Consider the following 25,317-nt stretch of genomic DNA (forward strand, 5'->3'; position numbering starts at 1 on the left):
TATCATATGACCTAGCAATTCCAATCCTAGATATAGACCCAAGACCACTGAAAATGTATGTCCACACAAAAGCTGGTACCTAGATGTTCAAAACAGCATTGTTCATTATAGCCAAAAAATGGAAACAACTCAAATGGTTATTGGCTGATAGTGGATCAATACAATGTGGTTTATTCATACATCGGAATATTATTTAAGAATAGAAGGAAATGGTGTGCTGATACATGTAACACATGGATAAAACTTAAACTATGCTGAGTGAAAGGAGCCAGTCACAGGCTGCATATCCTAGGGGCCCATTTATATAAAATGGCCAGACTGGGCAAATTAGAGAGCCAGAAAGTAGGTGAGAAGTTGCCTAATTCTGGGAGGGTGGGGTTGGAGAAAAATGAGAAGTGACTGCTAATAGGTGTGGCTTTTAGGGGGAGGGTGGCTGATGAAAATGCTTTAAAATTGACTGTATTGATGGTTGCACAGCTCTGTGAATATACTGAATGGGTAACTTGTATATGAATTATATCTTAATTAAGCTATTTTAAGAAGTCAGTGATAAGTGTTATGAAGAAAATAGGATTATGTAGAGATTTTAGATAGGTTAGTTCCGGAGACCTTTTTGAAGAGATGTCCTTCTGGCCCCAACTGAAATGTTCAGGTGAAATCAGCCCGCACATGTTAGGCTGAGATTTTTTTTTTAGGCAGAGGAATATACAGTGCAAGGACCCTGAGGCAGGAGCAAGCTTGGTCTATTGGTAAAGCAGCTGGGAGGTCACTGTTGCCTGAGTTGAGTGGAAGACTAAGAAGTGAGGTTGGGAAGTTAGCAGTGCATCTAGAGACCAAGGTAAGGTGTGTTTGGGTTTTCTTCTAAGAGTAATAGGAAGCTACTTTAAACAGGAGAGTAACAAGATCTCATTTGCATTTTTTGAGTGGTCCTTCTGGTTGCCTTGTGGGAAGGAACTCTTCATGTCTTCAGAATTGAGAGCCTCCTATCTTTAATCTTCCACCTCTCATGGTAGGAGATTCTCCCTGGTGTCTTGTTTAAGTCATCCCTTCTCATCAGGATTCTGGGTGGTGGATCTGGTGACCATGATAATCCTTCATGACGCGGAAGGTTATTGCTCTTCAGATTAGAAAGTGGAGTCAGAAAGTTTCTATAGTTTCTCCATGGATGTGTCTGCTTTCATCATGTGGTTGTCAGTTTCCAGATTTGGGACCATGGTGTTTCCTTGGTTTTCCTAGCTGGGCTGGCTTTGGCTCTAGTTCCTTGGCTCCAAATTGAGTAGGGCAAACCTTCTGCCTCTGCCAGCTAGCAGCAGACCTGCTTTCTTCCCCTGAGGTTGAGGACAGTCAGGAGGGTAAGCAACAGAAGGTGCTGTGTTGAAGCCCCACAGCCCAGTTAGGTGGGCAGGGCTGGAAAGAACTTTTTTACAGCTCCAGATAGCTCTCGAGAGGCTGGTGATGTGATGAGTTGGAACATAAGACAGGAGCAAGATGACCTGGATTGAATCTGGTCTCCACTGCTCATGACAACCCACTCTAGTGTTCTTGCCTTGAGAATGCTATGAATGGAGTTGTCCACGGGGTCACAGAGTTGGGACGCAACCGAGCGACTAACACACACATACACACTCAACTACTCATTAGGTGTCAAATGTTAGGCAAGTTATGATTACCCTCAAGCAGTTTCTTTGTCTATAAAATTGGGATAAAAATTGCAGAGAATTAAATGTGGTATACTTGTAAAGCATGTAGAAGACTGCCTAGCAGGTAGTGATCAGAGTGGTAACTGTTATTATTATCATCTTTGTTCACCCAAATGTTAACTCAGAGTCAGCTCAGGACACTTATGTGGGCAAGGCAGTAGATGGCACATAGTCATTAGAGCTTTGCTTGCTCTGCAAATATTTTTTTTTAATTTCATATATATTGTCTTCTCTGATCCAAAGAAATGCATGCTCAGTGTAAGCTTTCAAACCTTAAAGTAATATAGAGTATAGAAAGTTGAAATGACATCAAAAGGACATAGATCAGTTGCAGAGAACTGCCTACTGGTAGTTTATTCACTCATGCAACAAATATATGTTGAGTGCCTGTTATGTACATCCTGTGAGTAGCATTGTGAAGAGTAAGGGAGGTAATGTAAAAAGAATGCCTTGCACATGCTGGGCAGCCAGTAAGCACTCAAGAATGATAGCTTTATTATTGTTACTGTTACTCTGACTGGAGGCAGGGGTATGGGCATTGTTTTAAGCAAGCTTTTTTTTTTTTCCCAGTTGGAGAGCTGGGATATATGGGTCATAAAGTTGATTATCCTCTCTTGTATAGTGTTCTGGATCTTAGGGGCTTAGTCAGAGCTTTTGCTGGCCTGTGGCCCTGACACTGGACCCAGTTCTTCCATTGATGTGTCACTTGCAGGAAACAGAACACTGTGAAATGTCTCTCTTATTTCCTTGTTGATTGTTAGTTTCTTTTATTGCTGTATAACAAATTACTTCCAAACTTAGTGAGTTCAACCAACAGTATTCATTGATTATTTCTCACAATTTCTGTGAGTCATGAATTTTGAAATGTAGTCAAGATGTTGGCTGGGCTGCATGATCTGCTTCCAGCTCTCATGTCTGACAAGTTGGTTAGAGGTCTTAGTTCCTTTCCATGTGAGCCTCTTCACAGGGCTGTTGATGTATCCCCCATGACTCCTTTCAGAGTGAATAACAGGAAAAAAAAAGCAAGGCAGAAGTGTCATTTCCTTTCATGATGGAGCCTCAGAACTCAGCACCATCACCTCCTCTGTCTTCTTTCTGTTACACAGATAAGCCATGTTCAGTGGCGGAGGGAAATATACAAAGGAATCAATACCAGAAGGCAAGGATTGTTGGTGACCATTTTGGAGACTGGCTACCATACCTAGAACACCAAGAACGCTTTCCTAAAAAGACCCTGGGAGGGAATCCCAGGCATCAGTCCCTTTGTAGATGCTTGTCTGTGAGGTCAGTGGTCCCCACAACCCTTCCCCATGCTCCACCTGCACAGTGCTGAGCTGCCTCTTAGCTGAAGTGTTGGCATGCCAAGGGGAGGACAGTGGTTCCATTTTTCAGTCTTTGATCATGATAATAGCTAGAGTGAGTGACAGAAGACTGCTTTCTTCCAACTCTGTCAGTGACTTGTGCATTAGACTCTGGATTTCTTGAGGTGGACTGACCAGTTGACCAGCCTCCTCTTACAAGCTTTCAGAGGAGGGGGACCATTTTTGGTACATTGAAATCCAGTCATTTTAAGATGAGGGTAAATGGTATTATACTAAAAAAGGGCTATTAACATTTTCATTCCTTATAGTTTCATATGTTCTGTTAGGAAGACTCTCCCTTACAGATTGGGAGAGGTAAGAGTTGGGTGGCAAAAGAGCTTCTTGGTTAAGAACCTGGGCTCTGGATAGACAGGCCTCTTGACACTCTGTATCCTGGACAAGTTACTTAACCTTTTAAGTTTCAGCTTCCTCAGCTGAGAAGTGGAGACAGTACTGCTTCACTGACTCACTGTGAGGATTAAATGAAATAATGTACATGTAGTATAAATGAAGCTCCTAGCACAGAGCAAGGCACATAACAAATACAAGAGCTGTCCATAATAATATTGTTGGCATCAGTCTCATCATCATTATTATTACCCTCTTTGACCCTAAGTTAGAGGAGAGGGGCAGTGACTTACCCAGCAGCACAGAGGGACTCTGGGCCTATGGACTCCATCCCTCCTCCAGCATGTATACTTTCCAGCTTGAATGTCCTTCCACGTGATGCCTGAACCACAGATAGAAGTTTGGGCAACTCCCAATTATCTAGTGTGAATAATTCGCTCTGAGATAATCTGTGTGCCTGGCCAGCTTCTCAGATCAGCTGACTGGATTATTCTCCTCTTTCAATTATTCAACAGTACAAGTAATTGAGAGCTGGCATTAGAATGTGAAGGCTGTGAGGTCATCTTCTGTTGTTCTCAGTTGCTCAGCTCTGCCAGTGGTGATGTTTCAGAGGGGCATGAAGGCTGTAGAGAGGAGCCCAAGGCGGGGAGGACAGAAGTGGGGTCGGGTTTGAGAACGAAGGATGAGAGCCCTGGAATGACATCCTGGGGAAAGTAAAGCTGCTGACCTCAGACTAGGAGAACCAGTGAGGAATGGTTTATACGGTGCGTTTTCTCTCACCTGGGCCAGAGGGAGGGCCCCTGTTGGAGTCAAGGGTCATGCTTCCCTGAGGAACTCTTTGAATTTAAATTTACCTCTGAAATGTTTTTCTGTTGTTGTTTTTGACTGAGCCATGCGTCTTCCAGGATCTTAGTTCCCTGATCAGGGATCAAACTCAGGTCGCCTGCAGTGGAAGTGCAGAGTCCTAACCACTGGACTGCCAGGGGATTCCTGACTGAAATGTTAGGTATTACTGGAGTCCCTTAAAATATGGTTGACCACCCTCTTCCCTTCTGTTTGGCATCAGGGGACTGCCTTAGGAAACTCAAGGAGCCGAACCTTTCTGCAAGGTAGGGGCTCTACATTGAAATGATCCCTTCATATAAAAAGTAAACAAAGCTTTATTTACAAATTTACAGTGTACATAAATACATAATATAAAAATCAGCTTTTATCTCTGAGGGTAAGAGGAATGAGGTTTTGAGATAGAGGAACTTTTCTATTTTGCATCTTCTATGCTGTTATGAATCTTTTTTTAACCATGAGCTTATATCATTTTCTAATTAAAAGGTAGAGTGAAATCAAAACATGTAAGAAGTTGCTATTGGGTTTTCTGGTATGAGTTCTTTGAATTGTTGTGGTATGTAGCCTGTAGTTGGCTTGAGTTTTGGGGTTGGACACAACAATTTGTTCAGATCCCTTCAGCCAGGTGGCCAGTGAGGCTTTATTCATGAACTCCATGGCCCAGGCTCACTTAGAGTGAGGTCAGCGGGGCTTAACCGGCACTCCTCTGCCCGTCGTCACAGCGCCTCAGTCCTGAGGTTGCCATCCTTGCTCCTGCTCTTATTATCGCGACTGTCTCCTTCCCTAAGGACCCAGGAACCATTTCCCCTCCATCCGCCAGACCCGGGGTTACCTTGAATTTATCCATCTACTCCTTTTTGCTTCTGAGATGGAGGATTAAACTCTTGATCCAGATACTATTTTGATATGTGGTTTGTCCAAGATCAGTACTTTTGAAGGGAGGAGAAAGGTTAGTTGGTATTTGAACTATTTCTCTTGAGTTAAAAAAACAAAAACTTTCATTTAGTTTGTGGCTTAGGAAAAGTTGTTTGAGCTCAGTTTGGTGTTCATAGTTACTGAGGTTCACGCCAGGTCTTGACTGGTGGTTGGTTCCAGCGTGTGTTTAGGAGGAGCAGGGGCAGAGTGGAAGCAGGAGCTTTTTTGTCTTTGGGGCTCTTAACAGCAGCAGTAAATTGTGATGTGTGTAGAGCAGGAACAGAGCCAGCTCAAAGAGCCCTGGGCCATAGTTCCCATCTGCGGGCAAGCTGCTTTTCAGCCTGGGTGGAGGTTCTTACATCTGAGCCCAGCATGGCTGCATTAGGCCAAACCTTCAAACGTGGCTCCAGAGTACCAGGCATAGCCAGAGCACTTAGCTGCTCTACGTGGAAGCTGAGCTCCATTTTCCTGCATTTCCATTTCCTGAGAAGACCTTAGTGACAGAAAGAACTTGGTAGACACGTGTTGGCCAGCATCACTGCTTAGGGCAGGCTCCAGGTCAGTAGTGAAGTTGTTGGAATGGCTCAAGAATGTGCAGAACTTGGGAGCTGAATAAAACCTAGAGATAGCTCTGCTGGATCTGGCTCCTGAAGGTCCCTGTGATATCCTGTCCCCAGCTGGCTTTAGAGCAAAAAGGCCTCCTGAATTTGTGCTCTCCCCAGGGACCCTGACATAGCCCTTCTGGGCTTTTGGAGGAAGGGTATGACTTGTTTAGGCTGAAGGAGATAGGAGTTCCCAGAGTCCCTTGAGAAGGGGATAATTAACTTTGATAATTAGCCTGAAAGATGACTTAGGCTGTTGGCTGGGGCCAGATGAGAGAGTTAGAGGAGTGTGTGTTGGTCTCTGGAGATGAGGAATGCCAGGGACTCTATTCCTTCAAGCCAGATTAGTGGGAGAGCCCCAATGCAAGCACTTTGTGCTAGATGCTGAGCAAGTGGTGGCTTTTCTGTCAATGGGGGTATGGTGGGTTTTCCCTTTTTGTACCTAAAATACCTGCTTTCCTTTCTAGGAGGTAGAAATATCCTGAAATGGAGAGCCACTCTGTGGAGCCATTGGTATGAATGGCAGTGGTTCTGGAGGGAGCCGCATACCTATTCTTAGCTCCTTATCAAATATGCTGAGTGAAGTTTCCAGGTTTTGGGGGTCATATTCTCCATGGTTGGTGGGTGCTATGGGAAGGTTTGAGTTAGTGGGTAAAGGAAACCTCCAAGGAGTTGGTTGTCTGAAGACTTTATGCTTTAACACTGTGTGAGTTTCCTAAGTATGAGGCTGCTTGGTGTCCACATGGTCTTGTGCTTGGGCCGTGGGGACAGATCTATAAAGATGGACCACTGTTAAAGGACTTCCCTGGCAGTCCAGTGGTTAAGGCTCTGCAGTTCCACTGCAGAGGGCATGGGTTTGATCCCTGGTTGGGGAACTAAGACCCTACATGCCACAGGATACAGCTGTGGGGAGGGTACCCCTCCCTCCCCACCCCCCCACCCCCCCACCCCCCGCAAAAAGGGGACAAACAGCAAGCCATTTGGAGCATGTAACCTATGTAACCAGATGGTTACATACCTGGCCTAACTCCCAATCTAGCTCCAAACAGCCAATTACCATCCAATATTATGGCTTGAATCCCACGGACAGAGGAGCCTAGCAGGCTACAGTCCATTGGGTCGCAAAAGTCGGACATGACTTAGCAACTACACCACCAACCGTTATGGCTTGAGGTGGTATGAAACAGTATGGTGAGATGTGAAGGCTCTTGATTTTTATTGTTTTTGGTCTCTCAAAACATTCTTCTATCTTCCTTCTTTGGAAACCACCTTCTTTCCTTTGGGAATAAGGCTGTTAGTCTTTGTGACCCACCTCTTCTGTTCCCAGTTAGGGCTTGTCATATAACCTGGACTGGACATTTGTAGTGCCTCTTCCGTCTGTGCAGTGACTGGCCCAGGGGTTGGCATGTGACATAGGCAGGACTAATCAAAGTCCTGTCCTGGAATTCTATCCCACTTGAGAGGGAGAATTCTTTATGCTGGGATTAATGCATTTGGGAGCAACCAGTGGCTGTCAGACTCATCTTTCCATGGAGAATGCAGCTTCATCTAGAGAGAAGGCAGAGCTCAGAGATGTAGCCTGAGGGAGGGCCTGGCATGCTCCATGAGCCCCTGGACCCAGTTGTCCTTTTACTTTCATCATCATTCTTCATGATGGGTCCCAACAAACTAAGTTTTTATCTTAGATGACTCTGAATTCAGTTTTGATCCCTCAAAAAGAGTCCTGACTAATAGAAAACAGCTTCTAGCTGATCTCTTTGCTTCCAAATAGCCAATATCATGTCCAGGGAAGCTGCTTCATGGCTGGGACCCCATACAGAAAACTTGCTTCATACACTTTAGGTGCTCACTTCCTGTTTCTTCCCTCAGTAGCAGCACCCTCTCCATCTGCTGCCGAGCTGTGGGAGAAGGGTGGAGACCTGAGCCTGGGTCTCCCAGCCTGCCTCTTGGTGTCAGTTAATCTTGTCATCCATGCATGTATTTTTTATCTCCTTCCTCTGCTTCTGCAGAGATAAATACAAACTGTCAGTCTTGCTTTGCAGGGGCCTTGCCAGACATGCCAGTGATGGGGAGTTGATCAGTCTACCACAGGCTCCTGTCTTCCATATGTAGAGAGGGAACCATAGTCCATGGCACAGTGCTGCTTGAGGCTGCAAATCTGATTATGTCCCTCTGAAATTGAGCTGTCCTCTGGTGCCCAGCTTGAGCTGGTGCTGAATTTATTGTCCCTAAAACATCAGGGCAGTGTTAGAGGTTCCTTGCCCACTGCTTCTTTCCCAGGCTGCTTGTGCCAGCTGCGGGGCCCTCATGAGGCTGTTAGGTGTCTCTCTGTGGCAGATTCATTGTTCCATATTTTTATTTAATTACTTACTTTTACAGCTCTTAGAATAAATCTAATTATCCATCTGTTATGCTACATTATGCCACTGCAGTTCACTCAATTCTTTCTCATTGTATGATATTTGTTAACTTGACCTTGCCCTCTTCCAGTGTTCATGCTCCCCTTTATGGCTCTGTGCCACCTTCTCAGTGGATCGCCAGCTCGTCAGTCTGTTAGGGCCCCAGCAGAACCGACCTGTGGGTGGCTCTTAGGTGAAGCAGAGGTTGATGGAGTTTGGAGTAGTTCAGAGGGAGGAGCATGGCCGGGGAGCCACCTGCAAGGCCATGCTGACCTGACTTCGGTTTGGAAGGCTGGATTGATATTAGGGTGTCAAGAAAGAAAGAAGAAGTTGTAGTCTAAGTCCCTGATCTTTAGCCCAAGTGCTGTAGTCAAGGTCAGCCAGGTGAGGTTGACCAGGAAGGAGGTGACAGTGCCTACCTGTGGACATGTCTGTGACTGCCCCACCATGGCTGACAAATGGTGCCTGGCATTAAGAGTCAGCTGCCTTATGACCCAGCAATCCCACTGCTGGGCATACACACTGAGGAAACCAGAATTGAAAGAGACACGTGTACCCCAGTGTTCATCGCAGCACTGTTTATATATAATAGCCAGGACATGGAAGCAACCTAGATGTCCGTCAGCAAATGAATGGATAAGAAAGCTGTGGTACATATACACAATGGAGTATTACTCAGCCATTAAAAAGAATACATTTGAATCAGTTCTAATGAGGTGCATGAAACTGGAGCCTATTATACAGAGTGAAGTAAGCCAGAAAGAAAAACACCAATAGAATATACTAACGCATATATATGGAATTTAGAAAGATGGTAACGATAACCCTGTATGCGAGACAGCAAAAGAGACATGGATATATAGAACAGTCTTTTGGACTCTGTGGGAGAGGGAGCGAGTGGGATGATTTGGGAAAAAGGCATTGAAACATGTGTAATATCATATAAGAAACGAATCGCCAGTCCAGGTTCGATGTAGGATACAGGATGGTCAGGGCTGGTGCACTGGGATGACCCCAAGGGATGGTACGGGGAGGGAGGAGGGATGGGGGTTCAGGATGGGGAACACGTGTACACCCGTGATGGATTCACATTGATGTATGGCAAAACCAATACAATATTGTAAAGTAATTAGCCTCCAATTAAAATAAATAAATTTATATTAAAAAAAAGAGTGAGTCAGGACTGATCTCAGACACAGCACAAGTGGAAGTTACCTACTGGAGACTGATTTCAGGAACCATGTGGAGGATCCTGGCCCCCAGATTGTTTTTTTTTTATTCTTTTCCTGCTGCCTAAAAAATTTTAATACTGTTGGGAATTAATGTCTTGATTTTTTAAATACATCCATTACCTCTCTTTGGGGACAAATATGGATACTCCCAGAAGGGATATGCCAGGGGTCATTGAACACCTCTGCTGTGTCCCTTTTTCTCAAGCAGTTGGGAAAGCATGGTGATGGGGACACACAGGGAGTTGATTTAAGAGTCAAACTGGAGGAGGAAGGGAAGAGAAGGCAAAAATGGAGAATATTAACTGGGGTCTGCCTTGTGTGAGCCCTTGCAGTGGTTAAGCTGCTCATAATGGGAGGGAGGTCGTGTGTCCAACCCATCTACATACCTAGTTATAGGGCTGGACCACCCAGGCCTCAGTGTCCCAGCAGGGGAGTGACACCAAGCCAGCCTTATCCTTTTAGGCATCTGCTACTCATTGAGTACCGGCCATTGGGCTAGACCATCTAGAGAGTGAGGTTACAGGTGAATAGGCAGCAAGGCATAGTCCATGTCCTTGAGGGTGGTGACGATTTAGTAGGGAGATAGACTTTGACCAAGTCTGTTGAGTGAAGGGGTCCCAGGAATGCATAGCAGGGGCCCTGTGTGGGTGGTGGTCACCGAGGGCTTCTCTGAGGAAATGGTTGGAGAGAGACCTGGAGGAATAAGGACTAGCCTGATGAAGCTGGGGGCAGGGATGGGGAGTGTTTGGGGGAGGACACTCCAGGTAGAGAGGCAGTGGTGATTGTTGCACATTTGAGTTGAGAAATTCATTGTGAGAGGAAGTCAGTTTTTGTTTTCACATGGGCTCGTTTTCAGCGGGTTCCTGAATGGAAACACTGAGGGTGCGTCACTACTTCCTTGGGGGCACATGTGTGTGGCCAGATAGGCTTTCTGTGTGCAGACATTTGGGTCAGAGGCTCTGGGTTCTACTGCCTCATCCTCCAAGGACCCCACAGCCCAGGGCTGGGCCTGCTACAGTGGTTGAGGCCTCCCCACCCCCCGCCTCTGGCCCAAGCCCATATAAAAGGCCTTCTGGATGCAGGCCCGGTTTGGAGCTCATTATAGCCTGATGGCCAGGCCCTCCGTTTTCCCTTCCAGGTTAAGACTTGGCAGGCATCAAAGACTGCCAGGAACACCCCACAGGCCTTCTCCCTTAATGATCTTGCTACCACCCCCAGTCTGCATGGCCTTCTTAGCCAAGCTTTTCTCACCAGAGCCTCTGCTTTTCTTCATTCCAGCAAGCAAGATTCAGTGACTAATTGCTGGTATTTTTTTTCTTCAAGACTGTTGATATGGACTGTCATGTTGGGGATGGGGAAGAGCAGGCTGCATCTGGGGGACTGGGGTCTCCTGCTCTGCCGTCATTAGACGAGGCCCATGTGGTATTGATGTCCGCACTTTGTCTTTGTTCTCGTATTTTTTGTCGTTTCGACATTTGGTTCTTTGAACATCTAACGTGCCTTTTATGCTTCTCATCTCCCACGGAAGATTGTTGTATTTTGTCCCCCACCGAAGCTGTGTTTTTCTTTTGTCAGATTTCTCACTTTCTTTTTTATTGTATTTTGATCAGTGTGGCCATGTAGGTCTGGGTTTTATTGGGAGCTTTTCATCTTCTTGGCAGTGGCCCTTGGGGCCTGGGTCTTCTTGCAGAAGCTGGGCTCTGCCACAGTCCCCTGAAGCAAGCTTCTCCTGGCCAGGGCTGGATAGAGCCCAGCCTGTCATTTCTCCAGGGACATTCCAGCGTAGTTGTTCTGAGACGTAATCAGGCATCAGCACTAGGAAGACTTGTTAAAATACAGATTACCAGGCCCCATCCCCAAAGTTTCTGATTCACAAAGTTTGGGTTGGGGCCTGAGAATTTTTACCTTACCCTTGTTCCCAGGTGATGCTGGTACTGCTGGTCCAGAGACCACTCTTTAAAAATCATGGTATTATTGTAATTCCTGCTTTACTTTGAGCCAGAGTGTCCAGGGTCCTATGGACGGGAGAATAGTGAGGGGCCAGATTCCTTCTCCAAACTGGTCCAGCTCTCCAAAACTAAATGATAGCAGATGTTGGCAGTGGCAGCATAATGTCTTAAACACTTTTACAGTGCTTTCAGTCAGCCTGTATTGTTTGATCCTGAAAAACAGACCCCTTGGTTAAGTAACTCAGCTTCTTGACAAATAATAGAAGTAAAGTTCATATAAGTTCAGGATTTTTTGATAGTGTGTGGTGTAGCCCCAGTGGAATCCATGTCTCTTGGCTCCTGTTCTTGAGCTTTCAGGCCTCAGCCACTTATTAGCTATGTGACCTTGAGAAAAAAGCTACTTAACTTTCCCTGACTCAGCTTATTAATTTGTAAAATGGGGGTAATAATAATGTTTGCCCCATAGAGTTGTAGTGACAATTATGTGACTTAATATTTGAAAAGCATTTAATTGTTGTTAAGTGTTAGAACCCCAGAATCTATTCTCCTAATGACTATGAGGGGCTGCCCTTATTTTTTGCATTTCTGCTGTCACAGAGGCCTAGGAGAATGCACCACTACTCAGTAGATGGCATTATCTCAGGCAGTCAGGACGGAGCTCACTCAGTTTGGAAAGGTCCTCCTCTCTGTGGTCTGCTCTGAGGGAACGGTGGATGGCGTGTGCCTCTTGGAGTTGGGGTGGAGCGGTAACTGTGTGTGGAGTCTGAGACCAGGAACGCAAAGTCATCAGGACTCTTCAGGAGCTGCTGCAGTTGAAGCTCAGCCCTGGAGTGGCCCTTCACAGGTTAGTTTATAAGGAGGAAAAGCCCAGTCTGCCCTTGAAGTGTTTTCTGTCTTCCTGACTCCTCTCTCCACCTTCTGACTGGGGCATGCTCTAAGTAGAGGGCTGGTCCTGATGATGCTAATAGTATTCAACCTGTCGAATAGTATGTGCCAGGCACTGTTACATTGGATACCTCATTTAATCCTCCCAATGAAACAATCCTTACTTTACAGATGAAGAAGTTTGGGCAAAGATAGTTTAAAGGAGGTCCTTGCCTGGAAAATCCCATGGATGGAGGAGCCTGGTAGGCTGCAGTCCATGGGGTCGCTAAGAGTCGGACACGACTGAGTGACTTCCCTTTCACTTTTCATTTTCATGCACTGGAGAAGGAAATGCAACCCACTCCAGTGTTCTTGCCTGGAGAATCCCAGGGACAGGGGATCCTGGTGGGCTGCCATCTATGGGGTCGCACAGAGTCGGACACGACTGAAGCGACTTAGCAGCAGCAGCAGCAGCAGAAAGGAGGTCCAAGGTTCCAGTTCAGGTCATGGGCTCCAGAGCCCATGGTCTTTATAAACTTTCATGAAGTTACCTCCTTATATTCTACCATGATGTTTCCCTCCGGGTTGTCATTTTCCCTCTCCTGTAGGTACCTAGCCTTGTTCTGTTCTCGGTATTCTTTGCTCCTGAGCTTAGTGTCCAGGACAATGGAAGGTTGTTTTTTTTTAATTCACCTTTATATATTCATAGAATTTAACACAAAACCTTATACAGAGGGTGACCATATGTTCTGTTTATGCCTCTTTTCCCAGTGCAGTAATTACTAGTGCTTCTTTTCACCCTTAAAAATGTCCCAGTTTGGACAATAAATTATGTGGTCACCCTACTTGTTAAGTGTTAGAACCCTGCACGTGATTGGGACAGTGGCATTTTAATAGAGGACCTTTAAGACTCAAAGAAACAAACCCCAGATGGTAAGATTTTAAGCACTTTTATTGCCCAGTGAGCAGGAGAATTTAGACGAAGGTTCTGCTCAGCACCCCACAAACGTACCAAAAAGAACTATTTCTAAGACCAGACTTGAGGCCAGTAAGGGTCACAAAGTCAATTAGATTTATCGAGACAGGAGTCCCACTGTGGCTGACATGCCAGGCCAGGAAGAGAGGAAGTGCAAAAAACTTAGGCTTTCCCACTTCTCCCAAGCAAAAATGATCCCCAGCCTAGCACTTGGCTGTCCTTAAGCCCCTTAGCCTTCCTGCAGGAAAGAGCTAACTGGGCTTGAGCTGTTCTACCATGCTGAATGAACTCAAGCCCAATGGGAGTCTGGGCTCTTGTTCCAGTGCTTTTTTTCTGGGGTTCTGCTCATCTCTGACTCTACCCCTGTACCCTGGACGTGGGATCACACTCACCCACACCCTTGGTGTGTAAAAGTCACACTCCAGATTGTGTCCTTGCCCCATTTGCAGGCAGCTAAAGACTGCTGTGCATATGTCAGTTCACACTTGAACTGGTTTAATGTTTTCTTCCGTTAAGTTGCAATCTAAAATTCAGCCATACAGGCTTTAATGAGCACTAAATTGTCAAGCCTTTTGTTTCCCTTGCTATTTCCCAAGCCATAGAGATTCTGTGTTTGATTCAGCAACAATTGCTGAATCTTAAACAAACCATTTACATTTTGACATTAACTATTTTATGAGTGTAACTTTTTTGTTGTCATTAGAATGCTTCTAACAGAAGGCCTTTTTAATGATTTATTAGTAAAAGAGTTTAAAGGGTCTGTGGAAGGTGATTCTTAACATTTTCTTTGAAGGAAACAAAAAAAGTAGATTTTTATCTGAATTCATTGGGTAATAAATACATGCAGACTTTTAGCCTTTCTCCTCTGAGTTGAGGCTTTTGCTCTTGCTGAGGTCATTCTAGGGTATCTTCCTGGTCAAGCCCTCCATTTTTCAGATTACAGTACACCTAATATTGAAGCCCCCTCTTGCACAGTTACTTGTCTAATAGAGTCCCTCTCTGCATGTTTCTGTCGGCTGTTAATTTTGTCTAATTAGGGGCAGGAACTATTTTCATTCTTCGCTTTGGCCCCAAGATGCTTAGCTGAGGACCCTGTGCACTCTGGGCCCAGTCAAGATTTGTCGACCAGCTAACTGGACAAAGAGCCTCAGACAAATAGCATGCTCACAAACGAAACCTTCCATCATTCTGTCTCTGGAAGCTCTGAGTAATTGGGGCTGTTCTCCAGTGTTTAAAGATCTCCACAGAATGGGAAGTCTTTACTTTCCTTTTAGGTTCCCATTTCAGTATCTGGTCAAACAGGCACAAAGGCTTTGGGCAAGACTAGTCCTCCCAGCTTTGTTCCTGCATCAGGGAAGCTCTGTGTCTGTCTTAACCTGGAGGAGCCCTGGTGAGCCCTGAGCCTGGCCAGGGAGTCTGCAGACCCACTCCATCTGGTTTTTTCCTCTGTTACAGAGGAGAAAGTGGATAGAAGTGGCTGGGGCACATGGTCCCACAGTCACTCGAGCCACAGGATTGGCCGTATGAAATAGAGCTGGCCCAAGAGGCCATGTTGGTCCACCCCCATGGAAAGCCAGGAGGAGCCTTGCCTCTCTTGAGGCTGTTCTTGCCTCTTGGAGCTGGAACTAATTGTTCACAAAGATCTTTCCAAATACCAATAATGCAAAATATTTGGGTGGTTCACCGTATTGTTCACCATATTTAAACTGTCAGAAACCTTAAATATCTAAGCAGAACCTCAGCAAACAAAGGATATTTTGGGGACTTGTTATGTATGTCGCACAGCAGAGAGATTTGTAGTCTATACGACTTCCAAATCCTGGAAATGAAGCATTTCAGTGTTGTCATTTTCTGCTATAGACCATCCCATGATCGTTGCCTTTCCTTTTACTATTGAGAGATGGCTCATTCATAAACATTTCTGCAGTTATGTGGCAAAAGCAAGATAGGCTTTGCTTAATTCCATTGGCTCTGATTGAGGAGATGAGGCGGTTGGGAGGAAAGGTGAGTAATTTCCCAGCACATGTCTCAGAACTCTTGAGAGTGGAATTTAAGTGAGTAAGAAAGTTCCTCCTGAGCCACTAGAGGCCTGTTGAGAAGGTGTATTGCCTGCACCTTGAAACAAGGATGGCCAGTGGTCTTTCTGGGGTGCTCATACCATGCCAGACTAACTTGTCTGCTCTTGTCAGCCTTTAGCACTTAGGGGAGCTGGTATAGACCCATCTCACACCCATTCTGGGTTCTCTAATAGACTTGATAAATCTCACTGTGAAAACTTCCCATATGATTAAGCCTAAATTTCCTTCTGTTTAACTTTGTTGATCCCACCTTGTTTCCCTCAGACTGAGACAGTTATGGGAGACATTTCTTGACTATTTATAGGGCCACAGATAATTTCCCTTTAGCTCTCTCTCTTTCATGTTCCCCACTCTGTGGCCTCCCTTTCGGTTCAGTTCAGTCGCTCAGTTGCGTCCGACTCTTTGCGACCCCATGAACCACAACATGCCAGGCCTCCCTGTCCATCACCAACTCCCAGAGTCCACCCAAACCCATGTCCATTGAGTCGGTGATGCCATCCAACCATCTCATCCTCTGTCGTCCCCTTTTCCTCCTGCCCTCAATCTTTCCCAGCATCAGGGTCTTTTCAAATGAGTCAGCTCTTCGCATCAGGTGGCCAAAGTATTGGAGTTTCAGCTTCAACATCAGTCCTTCCAAAGAAATCCCAGGGCTGATCTCCTCCAGAATGGATCAGTTGGATCTCCTTGCAGTCCAAGGGACTCTCAAGAGTCTTCTCCAACACCACAGTTCAAAAGCATCAATTCTTCGGCGCTCAGCTTTTTTTTATAGTCCAGCTTTCACATCCATACATGACTATTGGAAAAACCATAGCCTTGACTAGACAGACCTTTGTTGACAAAGTAATGTCTCTGCTTTTTAGTATGCTGTCTAGGTTGGTCATAACTTTCCTTCCAAGGAGTAAGCATCTTTTAATTTCATGGCTGCAATCACCATCTTCAGTGATTTTGGAGCCCAAAAAATAAAGTCAGCGACTGTTTTCCCCATCTATTTGCCATGAAGTGATGGGACTGGATGCCATGATCTTAGTATTCTGAATGTTGAGTTTTAAGCCAACTTTTTCACTCTCCTCTTTCACTTTCATCACGAGGCTCTTTAGTTCTTCACTTTCTGCCATAAGGGTGATGTCATCTGCATATCTGAAGTCGTTGATATTTCTCCTGGCAATCTTGATTCCAGCTTGTGCTTCTTCCAGTCCAGTGTTTCTCATGATGTACTCTGCATATAAGTTAAATAAGCAGGGCCTCCCTTTAGCCAGTTCTAATTAGCTTCTTTGATCCTTCCTCCCTGTCTCTCCCTCTGGCTTGTTAATTACACTTCTCCCCCATGAATTCTTCCTGTACTGGCCTTGTCTGTCTAGCCAGAGGAGCTGGGAATGAGAATCCAAGGCTCCTCAGTGGGAGGTATTTCCTTCTTCTTTGTCCTGAACCACAGGTAGCCCCTCCCACATCTGAGAAGCCTGAAAACCTAGGCACTTTGCCTTTCTTAGCAGAAAGGTAAGAACAGTAATTTTCATTAAAGTACAATATATTATGGTTAAAACTGTTACTTGAATGCTTGGTATTTGCCAGGAAGTGTGCTAATCTCTTTATATATTATCACACTTCATACTCAGCAATCTCATGAGATAAATATTATTAATTCCTATATTATAGATGAAGAAACTGAGGTCTGAAGAGGTTTAGTAACATGTTGCAGCGACACAGCTTGAAAATGCTGGAACTAGAACTTGAACTTGGGTCTCTCTGACTCCAGAGCAGCTTTTACTCAGTATTTGCTTTTTGAGTTTGGGCTTTTTGATAAGACGAAAGTCCAGATTACTGGCTCTTAGATCACCAAAAAACATGCTGGGATGTCAGCTATCTACCCTTAGTGTGGGAGAGGGTTTTTGCATTGAGATAATAAAACTTGGTGCAGAAGCAAGTTGGTGTGGTGCTATGGGTCTTTATATATCTGGACCCTTGGAAAAACCTCCTTCTGCAAAAAAACATGAATCTCATCAATTTTTTAATTGCTTTAATTCTTAACTCACTTTTCTGATAGTTTTATCCCTCAGAAGGTTAAGGAAAAGGGCTTCACTGAAATGGTATTCTGAGCGTCATGAATGATTTGTTTGGTGAAGTGAAGGTGCTGGAAAGTTTAGCAGAAAGTGGCCATGTTCAGAGAAACCAAGGGAAATACAGAACTCTGAGTTTGAGGGAAAGCAGATTTTAGAAGGTCCAGGGAAAAGCAGATTTGTTTGGGCAAAGGCTTTGAAGGGAAGGATGACTCATAGTCTGAACAATGAAATGTGCTTAGTACAGTCACAAGTGATTACTGCAAGGAACAGAGAGGAGACACCTATTCAGACCAATAAGGCCACTTGGGGAGTTGTTAGTGTTGAGCTTTGTCTAAAAGATGATAAAGGGGCCTGTAACCAAGAACAAACAGAGAACAAAAGGTGTAGATCTCCAAGAGCACTGTCAGGACTGAGGTGCTGAGAGCACAGGCCTGTCTGAGCAGTTGGGGTTTGGAGTAAGAATGACAGGGAGGACGTTGGGCCGCCTGCCCAGCCAGGCTCATTGCCATCCTGTTTTACCTCTTCACTTCTCTTTTAAGGAGAATGGCCCTCCTGTCAGAAAGAGTAAAGCAAACATGGTTAAGAGAACTTGAGGGAGGAGGGAGAAGAGCCACTGGCTTCTTAAAATTAATTAAGGTCTGAAAAATCAAATGAAAGCTCACGGATATCATCATGAGACTGTGCACATATGGATGTTTAAGCATCACTGAGAGAGGAGTAAGCAGACATGGTAACTGTTTTGCTTTTCAGAATAACAAGGCAAGTTTTGAGACCTCATTTATGAGCATTTCTAAAGAGAGATGATCTCTTGGAGTTAGTGTGGGTTCCATGAAAATAGACTGATATAAAGCTTCATATCCCTTCCTTCCTCCTTCTCTTTCTTCTAAAATAGTACATTCATCTTACGTCTATCACTTGATGACTTTTTAAAAGTGAATATACCCATGTAACTACCACTTGAGTCAAGAAATAGAACTTTATCAGAAGACTCCCATGCTGCCTCCTAACTCTGATGTCTTTTTTAGAAAAATTTACCAGCCTAGAAGTTAAGACTCAATGTTGTAGACAAAGAGGGAAACTGCATTTCAGAAGTGTTTGTCCAAACACATAGCAAAGTGACATTTTAAATTTTGCTGTTACTAACTTTTTAATCTTATAAATAACCCACATTCATTGTTTTGTATTTGTTTAAATCTTACCATGCAGGAACAAATATGTGGTGTCAGTCTACCCATACCATTTATAACTGGCTTTTTACCTGCTCTGCTTGTATTCAGGGCCATGTTGGGGAACCCTTGCCTCATCAGAGGGTGATAGGAATAGCCTTCAGGGATTCGACCTAGGCAGGCCCAGTGTGAGTCAGTTTTGTGATACTACTACCAAAAGCTTGGATATGGCCTCAGATATTAGGAACAGATGGCCTTGGGGCAGAGGATTAATTATTTTAAATAAAAATCATTAGTAAACTCCAGAACTAACGGATGAAAGTTTGATGAGGAACAGGTTGTCTTCATATCTCAAGGAATCTCCCTGCAAAATACATGTCAGTTTCGAAGGGACAAGTAGTATCTTTACAGTGGAGAAATCTGGCAGGTACCACCATGATCAAGTAATCAAAGTGAACCCAGCCACTCTTGAGCCTGAATGATGTCACGTGCTGCCTCATATGAGGCACTGAGAAAGATAAGACGTTGCTTTCGTGTCATTCCTGCCAACATGCACTACCTCAGTCTAACCAGGAAAACATATCAGCTTCAGGCTGAGGGACATTCTACAACTGGCCTGTGCACTTCCAAACTGTCACCGTCAGGAAAGAAGACAAAGACAGACCAAGGAAGGCTGCCTCACAGTTAAAGGAGATGTGGAGATATGCTTCTCAATTCATAGTGTACGGCCTGGGTTGGACCTTGAACTAAAATTATTTTCCTAATAAAGGATATTTTGGAGACAGTTGGCAAAATCTGAGTATGTGTAGATCATGCATCATGTTAATTTCCTCATTTTGATTACTCTGGTTATGTTCTTAGGAAATACACACTTGATATGTTTGAGGGAAAGGGGCTTCAGATCTCAGGAAAAATGTGTAAATATATGTAGAGAAAATGTAGTAAAATGGTACCAATTTGTGACTCTTGATGGAAGTCTTTTTTCATTGTGCCACTTTTCTGTTATTTTTCTGTACAGTTTTCTATGGTATTTAAAAAATTTTATTTATTTATTTGGCTGCAGCAGGTTTTAGCTGAGGCAGATGGGCTCTTTAGATGTGGCCTGTGGAATCTAGCTTCCTGACCAGGGATTGAACCCAGGCCCTCTGCACTGGGAACACGGACTCTTAGCCACTGGACCACCAGAGAAATCCCTCTATAGTAGCTTTTCAGTGCCCAGTCTGAAATGATTTAGACTTCCCAGGTGGCACTAGTGGTAAAAGGAAAAAAAAAAAGCCCAGCAGCCAGTGCAGGAGACAAGAGGTGCAGGTTTGATCCCTGGGTGGGGGAGATCCCCTGGAGGAGCGCATGGCAACCCACTCCCATATTCTTGCCTGGAGAATTCCATGGACAGAGGAGCCTAGTGGGCTACAGTCCATGGGGTCTCAAAGAGTCAGACACAACGGAGCAACTTAGTGTGCACATACTGCAGTGATTTAAGGGTAGGGCAGGGAATGCCCCAGGTGACTGTGAGGCAGCGCTGTGAGCTCCCAGATGTCAAGAAGATTCTTCAATACCCTCTCCTCTGAGCCCCCTTTTTCTCTCCCAGGGTGGGCAGGTGATCTGTGTTTGTGTCTGGAAAGATGTTCTGGAGATGCTCCTGTGAGCTGTGGCATTGTGGTGGAGTGCGGGCACCCTGCACTGGCTTCTGTGACTGGCATCTGTTTGGGGACTGGGTCCTGTGACACCCCCTTCTTTTCTTCAGTGTCCGTATGGAACTTCTAAGAGGCCCAGCGTGGTTCCCACCACAGTTACATGGTTTGAAGCTCATTACAGGCTTCAGTGTCTTTATTTCTCCTGGCAGCTTCATTTTCATGTGGAAGAGTTGTATGTGGTTTTTTGGTTTTCTTTCTAAGCTGGCAACTGTCCATGTCTTGACTGATTAATGATTGCTTAACCGCATTAATCCCTAGGTGGTAGGCTAGTATAGATCCTTAATGAGCCTGTTTTGGGAGTACACATCTTGCAAGTTCTTGTGTTCACAGGGGACCCAGGGCCACTCACTGGGGCTCAGACAGGCTGAGGCCGTCAGAGAAGGGACCTTTCTCTCTCTGAGCATACACAGCGTCATCAGGCAGGATCACAAACGATTGAGCCTGAGGCTTCCCCCTCTCCCCACTGCACAGCATCTTCTCAGAGAGCCTTTCAGAACAGTGGCAGCTTTGTCTTCTGTCATTAAGACGGAGTAATGATTGTCCTGCCTAGAAATATTGCAGGGACTCAGGAGAGAGCACATACCCTCTGTGTCCCCAGCATGCTGTGAACAGGCCCCACATCTCGGTTTGGGCTGGGACTCTGGACCACACAGGCTCTACGCCAGGGGTCTCAGCTTAGTATTTCCTCAGCCCCCACTGAAGCCATCCACCCAGTCTGTATTTCCTGTCCTCTCCCTTTCTGTTTTTCTCCTTTCCCATTGATTCAGACTCCCTTTTTAGCCCTTACTGTTCTGATTCACCCATGAGCATGCGGGTGAGCAGATTTTGTGCGTTTCCTGTTTCTGGGCACACGCCCCCGCTGGGAGCAGTGCCTGCTCCACGGCCCCCATGCATGGCAGAGGACCCCACAAGGTAGAGGGCCTGTGCTTGACTTACTGCTCTGCCCTCACCATCTTGAAAGCCCTCAGTTTTAGAACAAGGGTGCCATGTTCCCTTGAACATTATATAGCTGCATCCTGAGTGCCCGGGAGGGAGGAGGCGCTGCCTGCCTCTAAAGCGGGCAGCGTTGTCCTGAGCCCCCATGCCCAGGCCTGGCTGCTCACCCTGAGATCAGCTCCACCACCCCCTTAACACCCCCTGACACTTGCTCAGCCTGGTTAGCTAAAACATGACCTCTGACCCTTGGCAGGTTCCCACATTGGTCACCCCAACCCAAATTGTTTGGTTTCTGCAAATATAGTCTCTTCTGTTTCTGCAGTGCCCCCTCCCCCCGACACCAAGATTTACTGAGAAGCAGCTGCTGCTGTCCCTCTGCACTCAGACAGCTGACTCGCCTGCTGATTGTGAACATCCCAGTAATCCAAGTGCTAATGGTGTTTATTCAGCCCAGCCGGCTTAGCCCTGAACAAGGTTTATTCTCATTTATCTCATGGGAGACGAGCTACGTCCTTAATATCCTTCTGTTGACTTTGAGCACACCAGCGCCACTGATGTCGCTGAGAGACATGCCAGGCCCCTGCCCTTTTAACTCACTCAGTGCCTCAGTTGTCAGGACACCCATCGTCTGGCCGGCAAGACACCCTCACCCCCACGCCCGCCTCCAGGCTCTGTGGCTGCGGCTCTGATCCTAAGTCTGTGGACTGGGAGGGGCTGAGACCAGCATACATGTGCCTGGGGCCTCTGCGCTGAGGAGAAGCTGTGTTCTCAAGGATATAGTCTGGCCGCAAAATGTGTACGGCAAGCGTACTGTGATTGTAGTCTTCAGTCACAATGTATTGGCTAGCATTTTGGTGCTCACTGGCTTTTCTGTCTTTAACTCAAGGTCGTTTTAGCTCTGCCTCCCAGGTGAAGACTGAAGCAGAGGGACCCACCAAAGGCCATCAGCCATTGTTTACAGGATTCTCGCTGAATATTTTCCGGGCTCTGCCCCTTGCACATCCTATAGACCTCACTCTGCGCTGTTTGGGGCACTTCTTCCCCCAAAACATAGCAGAGAGCATTCAGAGCCCAAGGCTGAGCTCTCAGGAGAGAGGTTCTCTGAGAGCCGGTTTGTGTCTGCCTTTTCAGGGCTGACTGCTCAAGAGAAGCCCTTCACCACTGTCCCTGATGGATAGACTGAGTGACATCTAGCAATGTGAGATTGGTCTTTTCCACCCTCCAGCTGTGTTTCCTTAGCCCCTTGACTGGAAAGCACTAGAAGGCTGTTTTCAGAAGGATTTTGTATGGAGTCTCTGGCATGTCCATGGAACCACTGAAGCCCTGGGGTAGGGCCTAGAGTTACGTGGGTTCTCTCATTCAAGCTGGTCAAGGTGTAGGCCCAGGGCTGCCAAGGCCACACTCGGCTACAGGCCCACATTTGGCCACTGGTCCTACTCTACTCACGCAGGTCTTCAGGACTCGGCTGCAGGTGGGAAAGAGTAATGGATTGCCTCATGAACGTGAGTCTGTCGAGTGGCAGCAGGCACGCGGCTTTCCCTTCTTCTCACTGGTGTGCTTCTGTGTTTGAGCTCTGTTCTTTCCTGCTCTCGATGGGCTCCCCTCTGTTTAGAGGGGTCGGGACGAACCTGGCTGCTCTTGGCTGTAGGTACCCTGGCTTGCAGCACACTGTCTGCCTTGTGGAGAAGAAACTTCTGTGTCCTGACTCCAGGGTCAAAGACTGAAGGGCTCTGATGGCCCGTCCTCGGCAGCCCACTGAGGGCCTATTGAAGGGGCAACATGATGACCCAGTGCTGGGCCACAGGCCCTTACCCATCAGGACCACAGGGAGTGGGAGAGTCAGTCCAAGGAGGAAGGGAAGAAAGGATGTCAGAGCCTGGTGAGGCGAAAGGACGCTGGGCAGATAGAGACACACACTGCACCACAGCGCCGGCCTGCCCTGCGAGTGGTGGGCTGGCCTGCCTCAGAGTGTCCCTCCAAGTCCTCTCCCAGCCCTGGGTCACTGTCCTGACACAGGCCCTTCTCCTGGGCCCTCTCTCGTGTCTGTGTGCCCTGCAGGCACGTTTCCAACTCCCCAATTTGCCTTGCAAGTGTCGAGGAAAGAGAAGCGGGAGCAAGTTCCACTTACTGGGCAGGTTATGGATCCTGCATCTCCCCTGCCCAGTCACAGGCTGACCTGCCTTTGGGTCAGGGGTCAGCTGCACCTCTCAGCCCCGTTCTCAATGATTCTTCAGGGCAGCCTCCACTGAACAGTCTCCTAGCCTCTCTAGATGTGCTCATGTTGTTCCCTGAGCACATGCTGGTCTTCTGGTCCACAGACCATCTTCCTCACCTGACCTCCCAGTCTCCTGCAGTCTCGCTTCTTTCAGGCAGCCCTGCTGGCTCTTCCAGACCAGACTTTCCTGTTCTTTCTCTGAAGCCCCACCAACCGTAGGTTCAGAGCCACCTGGCAGGGCCTAAAGTTACGTAGCCATTCACTTATTCGCTCTGGAGCCTGTAAGTGGAATATGGTGGTGTGGTGTCTCTCATATGTGTGGAGCCTGGCTTGCCAGTGTTGAGCAGCAGAAAAGAAGCTGAGTGTCCGCAAGGATCTGTTCTGCATGCGGGGCGTCTCTGAGCAATTAACTGCCTGGCCTGTGCCTTCCTCTAGATCTCCCCTGGCACAGTGCTGTGCGGCCCTTTCTACCCCACATCAGGCTTCTGTGGACAGAAATACTGGGAAGCCATGTCTCTTCTTAGCTTTGGGCATTTTTTGTTTACTCCCACTGGCTTATTCTTCCTCTGGAGGATCCTAGGGATTTGCCCACAGAGTACATGCCCTCCCCTTGGCCCCTGGTAGTCTGTTTTTTCACTGTTTGTGCTTTGGTTCCCTCTGGGGTTTGGGTCTTCTCTCCCCTTCTACCAGCTGAAACCTGGGGGGGGGCGGCAGAGACCAGTCTTCTTCGTGTCTCTCCCCTCCCCCAGCACTGCCCAGGCTGGTGATAGGGAGGCGTTCCAGGGCCGCTCAGTCTGGGCCTCCCTGGGGGCCCCTCTGCTCCTGAGCTGTGTTGCCTCTCTGGGTCTTGTTCTCAGCAGATCTGTAGACGAGAACGAGGCTTCACATGCCATCTTTGAAGGAGCTTGTCTGTGCCGCTCTGAGGGCCCACTGGGGACGGGGCTCCTCTGTGCTGTTCCCTGAAGCTGATGCGATGTTGGGCCTCCTAGCCATCTCTTCCTTGGGAGACTGCATCTGACGTTTGTATGAATTTTCTCAGTGTGGTTGACTTCTTTTCCTAGACCCTGCCTGTTGCGGGTGAGCGTTCCTCAGACATACGATGGCAGAGACAGCCCTAATTAGCTCACCCTTTGATGAAGCAGCTGCCTGTCTCAAGTTGCGGGAGCAGGGGGTAGGGGAGAGGCTCAGTGCCAGACTCCCAGCATCAGTGCCCACCTGCCTGTCTGAAGAGGCGCTGTCAGCCTTCCTCCCCAGGGACTCCAGCCCTCTTCTGCAGATGGCTCTTCAGACATGAGTGAAGTTGCAGTGGGAGAGGCCAGCACCCACCCTCGTGTCCTTTCTGCAGAGGAGATGCGGAGGGGTGCGGGCTCCTCTCATTTTACAGCGGGAAGACCAGCCCTGTGTGCTTGGGCTGCACTGAGCTTTGAGGCTGCCACCTGGCAGGAGTAGAGGGTGGGCCATCAGGCACTCACTGGACCCTGTGACTGTACTGTCCGGCCAGGGCCTCTCCTCCAAGCCACCTGCTCTCTCTTCTTGTCCGCCTCCCCTTTCTCTGGGTTTTGGACCAGGAATCGTCTCTGTGATTTGTCTGTATCTTGAGCATCCTGCCTCATTCTCCCCATGCTGTGAGGGCCCCCTGCCGAGGTAGGGTTTTGGAGAAATAGGTGCTTTTTGGGTCTCCAGGGTACTTTTTGGCTGCCAGAGCCCGGAAGAGAGTTGGGGCCCTCTGTGTGCTTGCGTCTCACCTCGGGCCCAGCCCCTATCCCATCCCCTTGCTGCTGATCTCAGGCTTTCACTTGTCTGCCACCTTTCCCAAGACCTTATAAGCTGCCAAGACTTTATAAGCTGCTAGTAAGGGCATCTCAGTCTTCCTCGAGGGCCTGACTACACAGGTCCCTGCACTTGGCTCCCAATCCATAATTCATCACCAGTTTAGTCTTAGAAAGCAAATGGTTCCCAGCATGTCCCTGTCTGGCACACTG

The 25,317-nt window shown here is 46.9% G+C and overlaps 1 protein-coding gene across 5 annotated transcripts in view; it reads left to right on the forward strand.

Annotated features, from left to right (window-relative positions):
• The window catches only part of SIL1 (SIL1 nucleotide exchange factor), a 258,878-nt gene that overhangs the window by 227,909 nt on the left and 5,652 nt on the right, over positions 1 to 25,317 (forward strand). The window lies entirely within an intron of this gene.

The sequence above is a fragment of the Oryx dammah genome, unplaced genomic scaffold, assembly GCF_014754425.2.
Source record: "Oryx dammah isolate SB20612 unplaced genomic scaffold, SCBI_Odam_1.1 HiC_scaffold_5, whole genome shotgun sequence".
In the NCBI taxonomy this organism is placed as follows: Eukaryota; Metazoa; Chordata; class Mammalia; order Artiodactyla; family Bovidae; genus Oryx; species Oryx dammah.